This window comes from Nerophis ophidion, linkage group LG22 (genome assembly GCF_033978795.1).
Source record: "Nerophis ophidion isolate RoL-2023_Sa linkage group LG22, RoL_Noph_v1.0, whole genome shotgun sequence".
NCBI lineage: Eukaryota > Metazoa > Chordata > Actinopteri > Syngnathiformes > Syngnathidae > Nerophis > Nerophis ophidion.
The window spans coordinates 14,880,199-14,900,041 of NC_084632.1; positions in this window are offsets into that span (position 1 = coordinate 14,880,199).

Below are 19,843 nucleotides of genomic sequence, written 5' to 3' on the forward strand. Positions count from 1 at the left end.
CAGGAAGTGAAAAACGTGACTGAATGTCCAAAAACTAAACATAGCATGACCAAAACATAACTTACATGCGTGACATGCACAGGATTTACTTGCCCCAATCCACATAACCTTCCCTAGTCATGGCACCAACTGCAACCAACCAAACAAGTCAATGCACATATTCACACATAACACAACCTGCTCACCGAACTATGCGGATGCTATAAAAAAAAAAAAAATGTCCAATCACAACACATAATTCAAAATTACACCCAATTGAAGCCATTACAATGCATGATGGGAAAATGCAAAACACTCTCTCCACACATGTTTGGTGCATTTTAACTGCTTGGTATTGCTGATTGATTACAAAACTTTAAGAAGGTTGTTACGGAAGTAAACAAAGTATTAGTCAAACTTTCACATACTCTTAATATCCAATTAAATTAATTATATTCATTATATTAATAAGTATATGTATGTATGTATGTTTGTATACATATGTATATGTATATATTCGTACCGGTATAGGCTATATTTGTGATTGTGTGTGTGTGTGTGTGTGTGTGTGTGTGTGGAGGTTCCGCTACGGAGGCTGCGGAACCTCTTTCTAGAGTCCAGCAGTGGAAATAGTCCTTGGTGGGGGTGGGAGGAGTCTCTGCAGATTTTCCGAGCCCCGGTCAGGCAGTGGCTTTTTGCCTTTTCCTGGATAGGAGTAAATGGAGTCCTGATGATCTTTTCGGGCGTCCTCACCACTCTCTGCAGAGACTTTCAGTCTGAGGCACTGCAGGCTCCAGTCCAGACGGATGCTGTTGGTCAGTAGGCTTTCGATAGTACCTCTGTAGAATGTGGTGAGAATGGAGGGAGGGGGCTGTGCTTTTTTCATCAGACGCAAAATGTGCATGCGCTGCTGAGCTCTTTTTACAAGAGCTCAGGGACCAGTTCATATTGTCAGTTATCTGCACCCCCAGGAACTTGGTGATGCTTACGATCTCCACTGCTGTGCCCTTGATGAAGAGTGGGGTGTGGCTGGACTGGTGCTTCCTGAAGTCGACGACGATCTCCTGGGTCTTGTCGACGTTCGGGACCAGGTTCTTGGTTTTTGCACCGGTCATCCAGATGTTTCACCTCCTCCCTGTAGTCCATGGCTGTATCCGTTTGGCCACCGTGTTCAATGGAAAAGTCTGATCTACAATATTTGCAGGCAGCATACCCCTTTCCCGTTCGAGCTGTCCTGGATGAACTGAAATTATTTTTTTCCAATCAATTTGGAACTTGTAAGAGTACTTCTTCTTCTCATTCGTCGTCGCCATGTCTATTCTTCGTTCTTCTGCTTCGTCTCTGTTATGTTTTTGACCATTACTACTTGCCGTAGTTTTGAAGCAATGCATGATGGGAATCCGGATGTTGTGTGTCAGGGTATTAACGTGCCGGCTGGAATAAACACATGCTGAGAAATAGCTCCGTGCCTGTCTACTTTATGGGTTATTGATAAACCTAGGGCTAACGGAGACATATATAATAGTCTCCTTTTCGGGTGAGAGAGGATGCTAAAGGCAGTGCCTTTAAGCCGCGCCCCCAATATTGTTGTCCGGGTGGAAATTGAGAGAAGTTCGGGAGGGGCACTGAAATTCGGGAGTCTCTCGGGAAAATCAGGCGGGTTGGCATGTATAGATTAGTATAGGACAATGAACCGATTTTGTTGAATCGCTCACAAAATGTCAGAAATGGGATAAGGAACAATTGAGTTTAGGATTATTAAACTATTTTGCGATAGGATCTGGTGGAGGTTCACACATTACTATACTTCAACTACTTCATTTTAGGCCGGCCGGGGGTGCGACTTATACTCAGGAGCGACTTATGTGTGAAATTATTAACACATTACCGTAAAATATAAAATAATATTATTTAGCTCATTATTGTCAAACTCTGGCCCGCGGGCCATATTTGGCCCGCCATGTAATTTAATTTGGCCCTTGAGGCAATATCAAATTAACATTACAGCTGGCCCGCCGTTATTACACAGCAGCGGTGCCGCTGTAACACCGCAATTTCTCACACTTACCAATCCTCCCGAAGTTCAGTGCCCCTCCCGAAAATCTCCCGGGGCAAGCATTCTGCCGATTTCCACCCAGACAACAATATTGAGGGCGTGCCTTAAAGGCACTGCCTTTAGCGTCCTCTATAACCTGTCGTCACGTCCGCATTTCCTCCATACAAACAGCGTGCAGGCCCAATCGCATAATATATGCGGCTATTACACACACATAAGTGAATGCAAGGCATACTTGTTCAACAGCCATACAGGTCACACTGAGGGTGGCCGTATAAACAACTTTAACACTGTTACAAATATGCGCCACACTGTGAACTTACACCAAACAAGAATGACAAACACATTTCGGCAGAACATCTGCACTGTAACATAACATAAACATATGAGAACAAATACCCAGAATCCCTTGCAGCACTAACTCTTTTGGGACGCTACAATATATTTTGATATTTACCTCAGAGGGCTGCAAATAGAAAAGAGGCATTCAATTTGTATTTGAATTCTATTTGATATGCTATTGATATTTTTTAATTATTATTATTATTATTTGAAACTCAATTTTGCATGTCACTATAAAGTTACTGTATATAAGCCTTGCTTGTTCAATGTTCAATGCAAAACTTGTTTGGGTCCCTATTAAAAGGTTAATTTGTTCAACCTTGGCCCGTGGCTTTGTTCAGTTTTAAATGTTGGCCCACTCTGTATTTGAGTTTGACACCCCTGATTTAGCTCATTCACGTAAGACAGTGGTCCCCGCGGCCCGGTGGTTGGGGACATTAAATTTGCATTAAATTTGTATTTAAATTTTATTTGATATGCCATTGATATTTTTAATTTTTTAATTTTTGAAACCCCCAAAAGGGAATAAGCGGTAGAAAATGGATGGATGGATGGATTTTTTGAAACTCAATTTTGCATGTCACTATAAAGTTACTGTATATAAGCCTTGCTTGTTCAATGTTCAATGCAAAACTTGTTTGGGTCCCTTTTAAAAGGTTAATTTGTTCAACCTCGGCCCGCGGCTTTGTTCAGTTTTAAATTTTGGCCCACTCTGTATTTGAGTTTGACACCCCTGATTTAGCTCATTCACGTAAGAGACTAGACGTATAAGATTTCATCTGATTTAGCGATTAGGAGTGAAAAAAAAATCAGTCTTAGCCTGGGACCTGGAGAGGGGGTGCAGACTGAGGCCAAAGGAAAAAAAACAACTCATAGCCATAGAACACATCCCTCTTACATATGGGAAACATCAAACATCAAAGAACACAGAGGACATTAAAGACATTAAAGCAGCAGATACGACCAGACACTTCTACATACAGCTATGAATAACAAGTAAAAGAAACATATCAACTGCGGTGTTCCACGCCATCGTCCGCTGGGGTGGAGGGAGCATGGCCAGAGACAGGAGCAGACCCAACAAAGCAACCAAGACAGCCGACTCCACTCTCGGCCAGTGTCCAGTCCGCATGGATGAGCGAGGATACGTCCAAGGTGATTGAGGTGTCCGACACCTGCTCACCCAGCCAAGACACCGCGAAGCCTCTCCGTTCCAGCGCTCAGTGCTAGCTCCGCAGCCCTGTCCACTCATCCGCATCTCCTCCAGTCCCTCCAAACCGACTCTGGTGTGGCAGAGACCCTGCAGCTGGTGTCCATGGCAAAAAGGCTCCCGGGAGGCAGATCCAGAAGTCCACAAAAAAACTCACCACAGAGGTCACGAAAGTGCCAACCCTTGTCACACAGTCCCAAAGGGTCCCGGACCAAAAGGCAAGAAAATATAAAAACACATGAAAACAGGAGGGAAACACAAAAGGATGACACAAGAGCACAGAGCTCCTGCCAACAGCAGCCACTATAGCAGCGCCATTTTGGGGAAAAAAAATAAATAAATAAATAAAATGTTGTAGTCTTACATGTTATAGTTATTTGAATGACTCTTACCATAATATGTTACATTAACATACCAGGCACCTTATCAGTTGGTTATTTATGTGTCATATAACGTACACTTATTCAGCCTGTTGTTCACTATTCTTTATTTATTTTAAATTGCCCTTTCAAATGTCTATTCTTGGCTTCACGGTGGAAGAGGGGTTAGTGCGTCTGCCTCACAATACGAAGGTCCTGCAGTCCTGGGTTCGAATCCAGGCTCGGGATCTTTCTGTGTGGAGTTTGCATGTTCTCCCCGTGAATGCGTGGGTTCCCTCCGGGTACTCCGGCTTCCTCCCACTTCCAAAGACATGCACCTGGGGATAGGTTGATTGGCAACACTAAAATTGGCCCTAGTGTGTGAATGTGAGTGTGAATGTTGTTTGTCTGTCTGTGTTGGCCCTGCGATGAGGTAGCGACTTGTCCAGGATGTACCCCGCCTTCCGCCCGATTGTATCTGAGATAGGCGCCAGCGCCCCCCGCGACCCCGAAAGGGAATAAGCGGTAGAAAATGGATGGATGGATGGATGTCTATTCTTGGTGTTGGGTTTTATCAAATAAATTTCCCCAAAAAATGCGACTTATACTCCGATGCGACTTATATATGTTTTTTTTTTCCTTCTTTATCATGCATTTTCGGCCGGTGCGACGTATACTCCGGAGCGACTTATACTCCGAAAAATACGGTATATTCCACTATCCTCTGCAACTTTTAGCATCCTTCCTTTTGTCTTGGCAAGTCTCACTGACAACATCCCAAGGCGTGGGAATATATCTGCATATTTCCAAGCTGCAATCACCTTCTGAATTGGATCAAAGTCACTTCATCTTGCACCGGGTCAGTCCAACACTCGAGGACATTATTGACTTGGACAGAGCTGATGTGTTGGCTGGGGGAGCTAGAAGTGTCCGTGATGTGTGCTTTCACAGCGGGCGCGACACTCCGGCGACCTCCCTCCGTCCCCCGCGCCGCGTGTGACCCAACAGACGCATTTATCAAACACCTCTTGACAAGAAGAACATAAGTAGACAATGACAGAGTCGGTACTCCTACACCTGCCTGGGCAGGAACCCCCTCCAGGTAACGCTGACAACTCAAGAAATGACACGAAATGTCAGATTTGTCTTTGCAAAGGACTTTCCTTCTCACTTGGAGTATCTACGAGGATGACAGCCTAAAGTGTGAGCTGAAATGTTTTGCATTTAATGTGCTATTTATCTCTCCATGGAACTCGATACCATACGGAGGCAATAACGGGTCACTAAGAGTCATCTTCTGTAAATTGTATCCACTATCTCCTTCTGTCACTCATTAAACTACGATCAATAGGGGACAAGCTTGACTGTTTTTGAAACATTATTAACGCAGCACTAAGAAACTTTTCGACCGAAATAAAATGTTTCCATAACCTTTGGGATAATACATGGTCTTGCAACTACAAACCCCGTTTTCATATGAGTTGGGAAATTGTATTAGATGTAAATATAAACGGAATACAATGATTTGCAAATCTTTTACAACCCATATTCAATTGAATACACCACAAAGACAAGATATTTGATGTTGAAACTCATAAACTTTATTTTTATTTTTTTTGCAAATAATAATTAACTTAGAATTTCATGGCTAAAACGCGTGCCAAAGTAGTTGGGAAAGGGCATGTTCACCACTGTGTTACATCACCATTTCTTTTAACAACACTCAATAAACGTTTGGGAACTGAGGAAACTAATTGTTGAAGCTTTGAAAGTGGAATTATTTCCCATTCTTGTTTTATGTAGAGCAGAGGTGTCAAACTCAAATACAGAGTGGGCAAAAATTTTAAACTGAACAAAGCCGCGGGCCAAGGGTTGAACAAATTAACCTTTTAATAGGGACCCAAACAAGTTTTGCAATGAATATTGAACAAGCAAGGCTTAAATAGGTCGGCACGGTGGAACAGGTGTTAGTGCATCTGCCTCACAATACGAAGGTCCTGAGTAATCCTGGGTTCAATCTCAGGATCTTTCTGCGTGGAGTTTGTATGTTCTCCCCATGACTGCGTGATTTCCCTCCGGGTACTCGGGCTTCCTCCCATGGAACAGGCAGAGCTTATATAACGTAATAGTGCAAAATCAACTTTCGAAAAACAAACAAAAATACATCAGTGGTATATCAAATAAAACGTAATTTAAAAAATGAATGCCTCCTTTCTATTTGCAGTCTTCTGAGGTAAATATCAGCATTAACTTTTTCCGCAGGCTAATAAATTCGAAAATAAAATAAAAATTAGGTGGGCGGGGTTTGGTGGTAGCGGGGGGTGTATATTGTAGCATTCCGGAAGAGTATTTGTTCTGTTGTGTTTATGTTGTGTTACGGTGCGGGTGTTCTCCCGAAATGTGTTTTGTCATTCTTGTTTGGTGTGGGTTCACTGTGTGGCGCATATTTGTAACAATGTTAAAGTTGTTTATACGGCCACCCTCAGTGTGACCTGTATGGCTGTTGACCAAGTATGTGTGTGTGAAAGCCGCATATATTATGTGACTTGGCCAGCACGCTGTTTATATGGAGGAAAAGAGGACGTGACGGCATGTTGTAGAGGACAGTGCCTTTAAGGCACGCTCCCCAACTGTTGTCCGGGTGGAAATCGGGAGAATGGTTGCCTAGGGAGATTTTCGGGAAGGGCACTAAACTTCGGGAGTCTCCCGGGAAAATCGGGACGGTTGGCAAGTATGAGTATTAGCGGTGAATGTGGTGTTATCGGCGGGTCAGCTCTAATGTTAATTTGATATTGGCTCAAGGGCCAAATTAAATTAAACGGTGGGCCAAATTTGGCCCGCGGGCCAGTGTTTGACACCCATGATGTAGAGCTTCAGTCGTTCAACAGTCCGGGGCCTCCGCTGTCGTATTTTACGTTTCATAATGCGCCACACGTTTTCGATGGGAGACAGTTCTGGACTCCAGGCGGGCCAGGAAAGTACCCCACTCTTTTTATACGAAGCCACGCTGTTGTAACACGTGCTGAATGTGGCTTGGCATTGTCTTGCTGAAATAAGCAGGGGCGTCCATGAAAAAGACGGCGCTTAGATGGCAGTATATGATGTTCCAAAAAATGTTTGAACATCAAATATGTTGTCTTTGTAGCATATTCAACTGAATATGGGTTTTTAAAAGATTTGCAAATCATTGTATTCCGTTTATATTTACATCTAACACAATTTTTCAACTCATATGGAAACGGGGTTTGTAGTGGAATGACACCTATGTTGTGGCCGGAGGGGGTTTGTGACATTTAGCAATATTGGACAGGGTGGCAGGAACCCTACCACACAAAAAGCTACAAATATGCTTTACGGGCATACGTCCTCAGTACCATAGACAGACGCGGTGACCTTTGCTGATGCAGGGCATACCACACAAAACACTACAAATATGCTATACGGGCATACGTCATTCCCCCTTTTCCCATTCGATAAAAAGACTTAAGTTGATGAGAACACTTATGTGCCGGCAGAAAACAAAAAGAAGAAGAAATACGCCCACGTGCCATTACTGCTATCTTGGCCGAAACACCAAAACAACCAAAGAAACGAAAAGTTTTGTCTAAGGAGACTGGGGAGGGAGATGTGGCCAGCGCGCCTGCATGAGCAAATGTCATCGCCGCAGTCTATAGTGCTGAGGACGTCCACCATCGAATAGGGGCGGGGCATATGTTGACGGCGAGACGCAGCTGGTAGGTGATTAGATTTCACAGGTGGTACGTGTTAATCTAATCATCTGTTGTCTTTAACAGTGACCGGCGGAGTGCAGGAGGAGGAGTATTGGAGAGACTGCAAAGTCCGGAAGGAACGTTTCTGTCTGAAAAGCTCGTGAAAAAACATTCATTAATCAATCAATCAATCAATCAATGTTTACTTATATAGCCCTAAATCACTAGTGTCTCAAAGGGCTGCACAAACCACTACGACATCCTCGGGCAAGGAAAACTCACACCCAGTGGGACGTCGGTGACAATGATGACTATGAGAACATGATACTGTGATACTGATGATACTGATGACTATGAGAACATATGAAAACATGATACTGTGTAAGATCAATCCATAATGGATCCAACACAGTCGCGAGAGTCCAGTCCAAAGCGGATCCAACACAGCAGCGAGAGTCCCGTTCACAGCGGAGCCAGCAGGAAACCATCCCAAGCGGAGGCTGATCAGCAGCGCAGAGATGTCCCCAGCCGATACACAGGCGAGCAGTACATGGCCACCGGATCGGACCGGACTCCCTCCACAAAGGAGAGTGGGACATAGAAGAAAAAGAAAAGAAACGGCAGATCAACTGGTCTAAAAAGGGAGTCTATTTAAAGGCTAGAGTATACAAATGAGTTTTAAGGTGAGACTTAAATGCTTCTACTGAGGTAGCATCTCGAACTGTTACCGGGAGGGCATTCCAGAGTACTGGAGCCCGAAATGAAAAAGCTCTACAGCCCGCAGACTTTTTTTGGGCTTTGGGGATCACTAATAAGCCGGAGTCCTTTGAACGCAGATTTCTTGCCGGGACATATGGTACAATACAATCGGCAAGATAGGATGGAGCTAGATCGTGTAGTATTTTATACGTAGGTAGTAAAACCTTAAAGTCACATCTTAAGTGCACAGGAAGCCAGTGCAGGTGAGCCAGTACAGGCGTAATGTGATCACACTTTCTTGTTCTTGTCAAAAGTCTAGCAGCCGCATTTTGTACCAACTGTAATCTTTTAATGCTAGACATGGGGAGACCCGAAAATAATACGTTACAGTAGTCGAGGCGAGACGTAACAAACGCATGGATAATGATCTCAGCGTCTTTAGTGGACAAAATGGAGCGAATTTTAGCGATATTGCGGAGATGAAAGAAGGCCGTTTTAGTAACGCTTTTAATGTGTGCCTCAAAGGAGAGAGTTGTGTCGAAGATAATACCCGGATTCTTTACCGTGTCGCCTTGTTTAATTGTTTGGTTGTCAAATGTTAGAGTTGTATTATTAAATAGAGTTCGGTGTCTAGCAGGACCGATAATCAGCATTTCCGTTTTTTTGGCGTTGAGTTGCAAAAAGTTAGCGGACATCCATTGTTTAATTTCATTAAGACGCGCCTCCAGCTGACTACAATCCGGCATGTTGGTCAGCTTTAGGGGCATGTAGAGTTGGGTGTCATCAGCATAACAGTGAAAGCTAACACCGTATTTGCGTATGATGTCACCTAGCGGCAGCATGTAGATGCTGAAGAGTGCAGGGCCAAGGACCGAACCCTGGGGAACTCCACACGTTACCTTAACGTAGTCCGAGGTCACATTGTTATGGGAGACACACTGCATCCTATCAGTAAGATAAGAGTCAAACCAAGACAGGGCTAAGTCTGACATACCAATTCGTGTTTTGATACGTTCTAATAAAATATTATGATCGACAGTATCGAAAGCAGCACTAAGATCGAGGAGCAGCAACATAGATGACGCATCAGAATCCATCGTTAGCAATAGATCATTAGTCATTTTTGCGAGGGCTGTCTCCGTCGAGTGATTTGCCCTGAAACCGGATTGAAAGGTTTCACATAGATTGTTAGACGCTAAGTGTTCATTTAACTGCTCCGCAACAATTTTTTCGAGGATTTTTGAAATAAAGGGAAGGTGAGACACCGGTCGGTAGTTTACCATGAGGTCAGGATCGAGGTTAGGTCTTTTAAGAAGAGGATGAATAACCGCTTTTTTGAATGCTAGGGGAACAGTGCCCGAGGAAAGTGATAAGTTTATAATATTTAGCACTGATGGACTTAATAATACAAAGAGCTCCTTGATCAGTTTCCCAGGAAGAGGGTCAAGTAAACATGTTGTTTGTTTTATTCCATTTACACGTTGTAACAATTCCTCTAATGTTATTTCCTCAAAACGAGAGAAACTATTTTGGAGGGCAGTATCCGCCGTATATACAATCGTGTCAGTGTTAATAGAACCCCGTTGTAGCTGGGACGCATTGTCTTTAATCTCCTTTCTAATGACTTCAATTTTCTTACTAAAGAATTGCATAAAGTCATCAGCTGAGTGGGTGGAGCTACTGGAAGGAGTCCCTTGTTGGGTTAGCGATGCTACCGTACTAAACAAAAATTTAGGATCGTTTTTATTACGGTGGATGAGATTTGAGTAATAATTAGCTTTAGCTAAGGTAAGCATGCGTTTATAAGTTATTAAACCATCACTCCATGCTTGATGGTGCACCTCAAGTTTAGTCGTGCGCCATTTGCGTTCCAGCTTTCTGCATAGTAATTTCTGAGCTCTAGTTTCTTCTGTAAACCACGGGGTGCGCTTTTTTGGAGCCTTTTTTAACTTTAGCGGTGCTATGTTATCAATGGTTTCGCGCAGGGCGTCGTTAAAGTTGTTAGTGAGGTTATCAATAGAGCCCACATATTTTGGGAATGGTGCCATTACCGAGGGCAGTAGGTCAGCAAGAGTTGTCGTTGTGGCCGTATTAATGTTGCGGCTGCTATAGCAGTTATTGTTATTATTAGTTTGACGAACATGCGTCTGAACCTCGAATTTTATAAGGTAATGATCGGACAATACTTTAGTATACGGGAGTATTGTAACTTTGGAAGCGGTGATACCCCTGACAAGCACTAGGTCTATCGTATTACCGTTGCGATGCGTGGGTTCATTTATTATTTGTGTGAGACCACAGCTATCAATTATAGTCTGGAGCGCTACGCACGGTGGGTCCGATGGGGTATTCATATGGATATTAAAGTCCCCCATTATGATTATATTATCGGCGTGTGTCACTAGATCAGCAACGAACTCTGAGAATTCATTGATAAAGTCCGAATAGGGCCCTGGGGGGCGGTAGATAACAGCCAGGTGTAGAGGCAGCGGTGTGACAGACCTCATAGTAAGCACCTCAAACGATTTATATTTATTATTTATGTTAGGACTAAGGTTAAAGTTTTCGTTGTATATTAGTGCGACCCCCCCACCCCTTTTAAGCGGACGGGCAATATGCGCATGTGTAAAGTTAGGAGGACATGCCTCATTTAGCGCAAAAAAGTCATTTGGTTTAAGCCAGGTTTCACTGAGACCGATGACGTTAAGATTGTTGTCTCTGATAATATCATTAACTAACAACGTTTTGGGAGACAATGATCTTATGTTTAAAAAACCTATATTATAGGTAGTGGGCTGTTTTAGGGAATTGTTGATCAAATTATCCATAGTAGCAATATTAATAGTGTTGTGTTTATTATGCCCAGTGCGTTCAGTATAATTATGACCATATCTAGGAATTGATACGACGGGAATGTTCCGATTGTTTGATTGTTGCTTTGATAAACTGCACGCATCATGGTTAGCCACCTCAGTAATGGGGATTTTCCGATTGTTTGTTTGTTGCTTTGATAAACTGCACGCATCATGGTTAGCCACCTCAGTAATGGGGATTTTCCGATTGTTTGTTTGTTGCTTTGATAAACTGCACGCATCATGGTTAGCCACCTCAGTAACGGGGATTTTTCGATTGTTTGTTTGTTGCTTTGATAAACTGCACGCATCATAGTTAGCCACCTCGGTAAAACACATGTCCAACTCTGAAACACTCAAAGGAGAAAAAACTTGTTCTAATTTAACAGACTCCTTACCCAGACCAGTAGTCTCGCATCTTTCATCTAAATCCGTCTTCAGGATGGAGGGAAGTGGTGTTCTGTGGGGATTAGCCTTCTGCTTTGTTTTAAGCCCCGCTCGGCATCCGCGTTTCCGATCACACCGCTGGCGTCTGCTCCGTAGACGGCCCCCGCTGCTACTAGACTCCGCTGCTTCACAGGCCGCTGGATGTAGCCGCCGACGTATTCCCATGCTAGTTAGCATGTTTAGCACGCCCGCGTCTATCAGTCCAAAACGGCCCGATATGTCCATATCCAGAAGTGTCTGGCGGTCGTACGTGATCACGGAGTGACCACGATGCGAGCCAGCCATGAAGTCTGTAGAACTGTCCGGCATTTCCGCCAAATGTTCCATCTTTAGCAAGAGCACCGCAGTGTCGCAGCCCGTCCGGGCGCCGCCATCTTGCAAGTTAAAACCTTTGTCAAGTCTGCGCAACTGGCATCTGGCATATGTATCAGTGGGATCGCAAGTACCCGACTTCTACAGAGACAAAAAAAAAGAAAAACAGACCAAAAAAAAAAAAGACAGTCAGTTTCAACATTGGCCCGGCTTTCAGCTACTATTTTCTTACACTTTGAACCCCGCGGCTTACAAGACGGTGGGGTTAATTCAAGGATTGTCCCCCAATAACAGCCGTAATAAAAATAGTTTAAAAAAAAGCAAGGACCCTGAGAAAGTGTTTTATTGTTTGTACTCTAGCGCCATCTTGTGGATGAGTTTGTTCACTGCAGGAGTCTTTACATTTACAGGTAGTGCTTCTTTCTTTTTCAACCTGGGTGCTGTGTTCGTCTTCCAGCCGTGTAAAGCATTTCGACTCCTTTGGATGCTTCATCCATCACTCCGAACAAAGTTTGTAAGTTTTACAATATAACTAAAACTGTTTATACTTACTAAACCGTAACATGTGTGATGTCTTTAGGAGTGTTTTCATGCATATTTGCACGAGCAATCGTAATATAATGATGCTATCGTCATTGGCATGAGCTAATATGCTAACACATTTAGGAGTGTCTTTATTTCTGATATTAACTTTTATTGGCATTATTTTTGTCTTCTTTCAGTTTCACAAAATTCCTCAGTAAATTCACCAAAACGTCACCGTGGAGTTATTGAATCTGTTTAGCCGATTGGAGAGCTTGCTGCGAAAGCTAGAGGGTCCATGACGATGACTTCTGTTTTGATTGAACGCCGTTTTACTGCTGTGTTACAGACACAGTTTGGAAACGATTAAGGTATGTAAATAAACATTTACACAATCTTACGGTGTAGATAACTTGTTTCACAACGTAAATATATATATATATATATATATATATATATATATATATATATATACATATTTTTTCATTCTAAAATTTAGTGGGTGTGGCTTATATCCCGGTTTGCTCTATAGTCTGCAAAATATAGTATTTTTCCAACTTAATTCATTGCACTATTTTCAACTTTGTGTCTCAGGAAGTCTGTTCTGTTATGATCCGCTGCCCGGATCATTTCATATTCTTGTTTTGTTCTTTTTTTGTATTATAGTCTACCAATGTTTGCCTTAGTTCCTTGTTTAGTCTGTTTCCATAGTAATGTATTATTTTCACCTGCCGTGGTTTCCAGACGCACACCTGTTTTTTTAATCACCACCCTTATTTAAGCCTGCCTTTTCTGTTCATTCACTCTCGCATCCTAGTTTGTGCTACACCCAGTTCGTGTTTCGCAACAGTAAAGATTTCATAATTCTACTCGTTAGCTTTCGCGCTAATACCTCTCAGGCTAGTATTTATTGTTTTGCCTTTTGTGCCTCGTGCAAGTGTTTCTGTTTTTTTCTCTAGCTCTCATGCTAGCGCTTTTGGTTCTTTTCTAGCTCCCATGCTAGTTAAGTTTGTTTTGACTAAGTCTGTTATCTTTTGTTAAATGAATCTATAATTTCTTACCTTCACGCTGTGTTCTAGCCCGACTGCATCCTTGGAAGAACGAACCCGCATTACATTGCCCAGCAATCGTTACAGGTTCTTTACTGAAACTTGTCCGCTGTCACTTCTGTTAAATCTTTATATTGTTGTTGATTGTGGCGTTTTTATTTGTTGGGACTTTTCTCTGCTATCGTAGCCGTTTATTTATCTTCTCAGTAAACCGGAAGAGATGTGTTTGCACATCATTTTTATGTTGTGTTTGTTTTGGTACAGGTACAAAAATATTGGTATCAGGACAACACTAACGAACACACACTGGCAGAAAGGCAGATCGGCGCCTATGCATGGGTAGACAGATTTTGAATATAACTACATGTATTCCCACAGTTACTGTGATTTGACCTGTGATTTTTAGCGGCAATAGGAAGAATCTGAAAGGTTTAAAGAGAAAATGTCGGAGCTTAGCAACCGCTCGTGAAGTCACACGTCATTTTGCGGCCATTTAGCCTGCCACGAACATTTAGCAACAGTGGATAGGATGGAAGACGTGATTACCTATTAACAGGTCGTCTCGAGAGCTGACACCCCCCATTTATTTTTTTATTTTTTTTACAATTCGTCCTCTGACGCAGTTTAAAAAAAAAAAAGAAAAATCCCAGAAGGCGTTTTCCTTAAGACCGTAATTCACAGCATAATTCAAAGTCAAAGGCTTTATTTAAAGAGGATTTAGCCGTAATGTCATGACAGTTACCCAATTAGGTCTTATAGGGGTGAAGTCATCACATGGGGCCTCAGCCTACCGTGAAACTGGGAACGCTTCCAGCTCCTCGTTGAATGGAAAAATATGGTCCGGATTTGGAATTTATATACAGCCCTGCTGCCATGGCAAAGGCCGCCCTTTGCGCGCTCAGTCCAACCCACACGTCCGAGCGCCGCGGACCTGGGACTGGAGTAATACTACGCCGAGCGTGCAAATTGCCTCAGCTTTTTTGGAAGCCCACCTGGGATGTGTCCTGTGGATTTGTGTTATTTCAGGGGAACCTCCCCTGATGGAGAGGAAATGAAGTGAAGACCAGGGTGACCATTAAAACTGAAACACGGGGATGAGAATGAGCCCGCCTCTCTGTTGCTCGGCCTGTTTGCTCGGAGGTCGGACGTGTCGCACAAGAGCATCTCTGTCTGCCGCGAGCCGCTTCACTGCTCCAACTGTCTCCTTTCTACAGACCTTGATTCATAGTCCTGACTAAGTCCACTGATAAGCCTACAAGACAAGAAACCTCTTGGTGCATTTTGATGCATGCTCTTTTTTTTTCCCGATAATAAATGCAACATGTCACCGATTCAATATACACTATATCGCCAAAAAGTATTTGACTCACATATGAACTTGAAGTGCCATCCCATTCCTAAACCATTGGGTTCAATATGATGTCTGTCCACCTTTTGCAGCTATCACAGCTTTAACTCTTCTGGGAAGGCTGTCCACAAGGTCGGGGAGTGTATTTATAGGAATTTCCGACCATTCTTCTGGTGAGGTCACACAGTGATGTGTGTGGAGAAGGCCTGGCTCTCAGTCTCCGTTCTAATTCATCCGAAAAGGTGTACAGGTCAGGACTCTGTGCAGGCCAATCAAGTTCATCCACACCAGACTCTGTCATCCATGTCTTTATGTACCTTGCTTTGTGCACTGGTGCACAGTCCATGCTCCCACAAGGTTGGGAGCATGGAATTGTCCAAAAATGTTTTGGTATCCTGGAGCATTCCAAGTTCCTTTCACTGGAACTAAGGGGCCAAGCCCAACACCTGAAAAACCAACCCCACACCATAATTCCTACTCGACCAAATTTCACCCTCGGCACAATGCAGTCCGAAATGTACCGTTTTCTGGTCAACCTTCAAACCCAGACTGGTCAATCAGATTGCCAAATGGAATAGCGTGATTCATCAGTCCAGAGAAGGCGTCTCCACTGCTCTAGACTCCAGTGGGGACATGCTTTACACCAATGCATCCCACACTTCGCATTGAACTTGGTGATGTATGGCTTAGATGCTGCTGCTCGGCCATAGAAAACCTGTTCCATGAAGCTCTCTGCGTACTGTACGTGGGCTATTTGGAAGGTCACATGAAATTTGGAGCTCTGTAACAACTGACTCTGCAGAGGGTCTTTGCACTATGCGCTTCAGCATCTGCTGACCCCTCTCTGTCAGTTTATGTGGCCTACCACTTGATGGCTGAGTTGCTGTTGTTCCCAAACTTTTCACTTTTCTTATAATAAAGTTGACTTTGGAATATTTAGGAGCGAGGAAATTTCACGACTGGATTTGTTGCGGAGGTGGCATCCTGTGACAATTCCACACTGGAAATCACTGAGAGAGACCCATTCGTTCACAAATGTTTGTAGAAACAGTCTCCATGCCTAAGTGCTCGATTTTATACACCGGGCAGAGTTATTAGGACACCTTATTCTCATCATTTGGTTGGGTGACCAAATACTTTTAGCAATATAGTGTAAATGACATTTACAAAACACGAGCATATGTTATGTTGCAGTAGAAAAGGGACTTCGTACGGCCCCATTCGTCACGGTTTACCTGACACATGAAACATGACATATTTGGAAATTTGCAGGATGCAGTGTCGAATATATTAACGTGTTTTGTGGCAATTCTAACTTTGACCACAGCGTCTGTTACTATGTTGAGTGGCGCTTTTCATAATTTCATCCAACTGCATTGCAAAATGATTAATCTTCCTGTCACGCGAAATCCACCTAAGAAGGGGGCCTTATGAATCTCCTTCCTGGTGTAATAGCAGATCCTTTTGTTCTATGACTGTCTAAAATAATAATTGAAATTGAAAGTGAACAATTGTTGTAAAAAACGGGAGGAAAACAATAGCAATACCAGCACTTTGAAAGAGAGCTAAGCTATCTAAAGGTCAAAGCAATCTCTAAAAAAGTCGCCCGTCTCTCATGCTTTTGTCCTTTTTGGTTTCTGGGATCGAAACCAAAAGTTAACTCTTTGTGTGCTGAGCACACACACATTTTCTCCCAGTCTCCCCCCAAGCTGGTTCTTCATCAAGAAGAGAGAGGTGACTGGAATTTAACTTGACAATTTGTCCTACAAAACAGGAGTAAGTAAAAAAAAAAAAAAAGAATTGCAATGCCAGCGCTGTAAAAGAGAACCGAACCATCTCTAAAATCGGTTGGGCGCCACAATGTCAGACTTTTAAAAAATCAACACCCCCACAAGATCTTTGAGGTCAGCTGATCAATTTTTCCTGTCGTCTCAAAGACATAATGAAAATCCAGAAGGAATCGTGAATTTTCGGCTGTGGCTTCAAAAGTTTTTAATGATTCCCTTTTTAATGACTTTTAAATCACGTCTTAAAACATATTTTTACTCCTTGGCTTTTAAACCAGCATGAAAGTTGTGTGATTGTTGGTCTGTTTTCTTTTCTTGTATGTATTTCATGTATACTTCTTTATATTGAAAGGTTTTTTCCAATAGTTTGTCATCAATTTTATCCTGTTTTTAAACGATTATTGTGATTTTTTTTTAATGTGTTATAAGAGGGGTCCCCAAACTACGGCCCGTAGGCAGGATATTGTGCGCCAGCGTCCAAAATCCGGCCAGCGCGAAGTCCCAAGTTTAAAAAAAAAAAAAAGTATTTTATTTTTTTCATATGTATTTTTTTTAATTTTTTAATCTATTCTTTCTAATCTATTTTATACCACTTCAATCAATCAATGTTTATTTATATAGCCCCAAATCACAAATACCTCAAAGGACTGCACAAATCATTATGACTACGACATCCTCGGAAGAACCCACAAAAGGGCAAGGAAAACTCACACCCAGTGGGTAGGGAGAATTCACATCCAGTGGGACGTCAGTGACAATGCTGACTATGAGAAACCTTGGAGAGGACCTCAGATGTGGGCAACCCCCCCCCCTTCTAGGGGACCGAAAGCAATGGATATCGAGCGGGTCTAACATGATACTGTGAAAGTTCAATCCATAGTGGCTACAACACAGTCGCGAGAGTTCAGTTCAAAGCGGATCCAAGACAGCAGCGAGAGTCCCGTCCACAGGAAACCATCCCAAGCGGAGGCGGATCAGCACCGTAGAGATGTCCCCAACCAATACACAGGCGAGCGGTCCATCCTGGGTCCCGACGAGTGGTCCATCCTGGGTCTCGACTCTGGACAGCCAGTACTTCATCCATGGTCATCCGACTGGACCCCCTCCACAAGGGAGGGGAGGACATAGGAGAAAAAAGAAAAGAAGCGGCAGATCAACTGGTCTAAAAAGGAGGTCTATTTAAAGGCTAGAGTATGCAGATTAGTTTTAAGGTGAGACTTCAATGCTTGTTACTCTCTGTGTCTCCAAGCCACTCAGGCTTGGAGACACAGTGGTCAAAAAATCCATTTACCCATCGATGACGTGACATCATCTGAAATCTTTCAGTCAATTAGTGTACAAGAAATATATATATACATATATGTACTGTATATATATATATATATATATATATATATATATATATATATATATATATATATATATATATATATATATATATATACACATATATATATATGTATATTCATATATACATATACAGTACACACACACACATACATATATATATATATATATCAAATGGATTGGATTGGATTGCATAAAATGGTCACCCGTCTCTTATGCTTTTATCCACCTCGGACTTGAGATCGAAACTGAAAGTTACCTTGCCGTGTGTGTCGAGCACTCTATTGCCCTCTACTCACCCTCCAGGCTGGCACTTCATGACACCATTAAAGTAGAGACAATAACATAAGCGTGTGAGAATGCACAAATGATGATGAAACAGGGTAAGCTCTTTATGTTCCTCTTCTAGAAAAACGAAAGGCCAATTGAAAGGATTAAACGAGGAGAATATTATTCTAATAGTTACCAGTTTGATGGGAACAGATTGAACTAATGCATGTATATATTTGTCACAATTAGAAGTTGAACCGTGTATAAAATCACTATTTGACGCATTTAAAATGACTTCAACCCAGGCTTTCGTGTGTACTTTGTTTGCAGATACACAAACTATATATTTAAGAACGACAGCATTTAAAAATGGCTTTATACCTGTTCAGCCTGTGAGAGAAACCATACGCACTGCTTCGGTCGACCCTTCCTATCTCCCGATTGTACACTTACAAATCTGCTGTATACAGCTCTAGTTAAACCATCACGTGATACTAAAGCCAAACAAAATAGGAGCACGTGTAGGTTTCCCTCCTGTGGGTTCCTCGGACCACCAAACATTGTCACAAGAGCCCTAATCAGGGTTACAACACTGTTTTATTTTCCCCACAGAGTGTGAGTGTTCTGCTCTCCAGCATAATGTTTTTCTCTGTCCGTGTCTTGCTCTCTCTCTCTTGCTCACACTCCAGCTCCAACAATGTGTCTCAATCCGGCTGCTGCTTATAAAGGCGACAGGTGATTAGATAACAAGGCCCACCTGGGCCATCTACGCTCCTGTCGCTGTCTTTGAGGACAGTCCTGGCACACCTCGTTCCACCTCGGCCACGCCCCAGCCCACAGAGAGTAAGAAAATTGTCACTTGCATTGTCAAAGACGACTGGTGGAATGGTTGTATCTTTCAGCATGTGATTTGTACTGCCCTTTCAGATGGCATATTTAAGGTAAAAATGCTAGGATGAAACAAACATTTTGCCGTGTCTTCCTGGCGATGTCTTTGGTTTTAAGTTGAATTCCAAAGTTGACCAACTTTTGATCTTATGGCAACTACCTTCTACCATACAGGTTTGAGGCGTAATCTAGCAAAAGCTTTTCCAATAACTATAAATGTTGCTAAAAGTAGTTCCTCGGTGTTAGCTCCTACCATAACAATGTCGCTATGGTTTGGTTAATATGCAGGTCACGTCATGTAAATGGAGAGTTGTTGACGTTTTTGGGACGTATTTTGGGGGGAATATATGACTCCCTGTTACCTGTATGGTTGGCCGCCTCTTGCTAGCAGTTTTTCAGCATTTACCACCTCCAGAAAAAGGAAATATGTGTATTCTTGTCTCATATAAGGATTGTGAATGATAGGGATAGTAAATTAAAACAAGTGTAAAAGGTTTAACAAGCTATGGTTTTTGAGTAAGGTGCAAACAAATCCTTTAACTTTACCCGGTCAAATATCCACATGTTTTGTGATCAACACAAACCAAACATCTATTTATAAACCTCTGGGAAATATTCCATTTCAGTTCAAGAAAACGAACATGTTCACGTTTTCTGCAAAGTCAT